Here is a 1,978-nt window from a genome sequence, read left to right as displayed (position 1 = left end):
AGCAGGGGCACGGGTGGATGACTTCAGTAGAGCACGGAAATCCGGTAGCCAGCCGGGATCAGGGCTCTCGGTGGCGTCTGTGTTTACACACACACACACACACGCACTCCCCACTTCTGTGCCCTCACCCACTTCCACAGTGACTCTCCCGGAACCCGAAGCCGGGGGGAGGGGAGGGAAATGAGGAAGTTGCCTCCCTTCTTCGTTCCATTTCGGCTCACCCCAGACATCTCTCCCCTACTGGAAGGAAGGCGAGTAGATGCGATGAGCAGGGAAAAGGAGGGAAAGAGCAGAAACTTCGACACCCTTTCACCACGATGACTTCATTTCACCCTCCCACCGCAACTGTGGTTGTTAGACCTTAGTAGGGCCATTTTTGTAGGCAACACCGCAGACTGGCCTCACTTTGCTCGCAGTCCTACGGTAGCTGTCACTCACCTGAGTTGGGAGCCTAAATCTGCCGAACGCCAAAGTCAGGAGTCTATTTGTGCCCTTTGCAGAATTACTTCTGTCTGTATTTGTGCCTGAACCACGAACCAGCACTTTTTATAGCAAGGCTGCCCTTCTCTACTGCGTGTGCCAATGTTTCTTTGTCTTGTCTCTCATGTAGACTTAAGCTGGAGACAAGAGACTGAGTCACACACCACCAGCCCCCTCCATTCACTGGGCAGGAAGTAAATGACAAATGAAAAATATCGTAAAGGCTTAATATTTTGTGTGGAAATGTATTCCTGCTAGTAGGCATCTGTCTGCTCTGTGCCTCCCGTTGAGGTGGTCAACATTTCATTTGATCTCATCCTTACCTTGTGAAGACCACCCTCAGACTCTTACTGCCTAACTTCAGTGTTTCCTTTTCTCAACTTTATTCAGTCGTCGCTGGATGTGTGAGTCTCATCTATCTTTAAAGAATATAATTAGTGCTCTTCTAGGATGCCTCTTTGTATCTCGAAGGCCTTGTATACTGTTGTAAGTCATAGGGGCTTTGGGGAGGGAAAAAGTTGCTAAGGAATGAACAACCTCTAAGAAAGAGATGGAATCGTCACCCCACTTCAAGTCCTGCCTTGTTGAGCACCCCAACCCATTTCCTATCTATAGCCTGTCTTCACCTTAATCTTTAGCCTTATTTTTCCACAGATGAGACTGCGGTCATTTTCAGATGAGGGGCCAGCCAACACAACACTGACATTAGCACTGACAACATAGCCTGGTGTTATGAGGTTTACTGAGTCACAACACTTCACCCCCTGCTTCCAAACGCCATGCCCAAATGTGAGGGGAGGTGTTTGAAGGTACACAAGAGCTTGTTAGAAAAGATAAATCCTATCCTAGAGCAGAATAGTGTTTTAGAAAAAAGCCAATGGTGGAGTTCTTTGTAATGGAAAAGCATGCAGGTATGAAAATAAAAAGATACATTTTATTTTAGAAGAAAAAGGGTTTTATTTCCCAAAGAGGGTAGATAAAGTCATATTAATTTAAGGAGAAAAACAAACAAAATGTGCTCTTCATGTAAAACTCTATGAGGTTTTCGGAAGAGAAATGATAGGGAGGAGTTGTGTGTGCTCTTGGATAACTTGGAAGACAACGGCGCAGCTACCCATCTGAAAGTTTACGCACACAGAAGCGAGACAATTTGCAACAGCACAACACAGTTTAGCTTTTCAAACAGCTTCCTCTGTAGAGTCTTTGCTTTACATTTGCATAACTAAATAACATTCTGGGGGGCTTCTCAGTGTAAAAGGTTTGCTACAGAAACAGATTAAAGTCCTCATCTTCCGCAAGTCAGAAAACAATTTGCAACTCTGAAAAGAGAGTTTTCCCAGCTCAGCCTAAGAAAACTCTTTTCAGAATTGCAAATTCTCCAGGAACTGGTATCTCCTGACTGCATGTCTAAAGTACATGAGAAGTCTCACCATCGTGCTTCTAAGGAGCACTCTGGCCTTACTTCTTCCAAGACTGATTGTTGTTCATTTGGCAGGCC

This window comes from Echinops telfairi, unplaced genomic scaffold (assembly GCF_000313985.2).
Source record: "Echinops telfairi isolate 266 unplaced genomic scaffold, ASM31398v2 ScPeMD7_9;HRSCAF=40, whole genome shotgun sequence".
Classification (NCBI taxonomy): domain Eukaryota; kingdom Metazoa; phylum Chordata; class Mammalia; order Afrosoricida; family Tenrecidae; genus Echinops; species Echinops telfairi.
The sequence above is the reverse complement of the archived record's forward strand: the minus strand, read 5'-3'. Positions refer to the sequence as shown.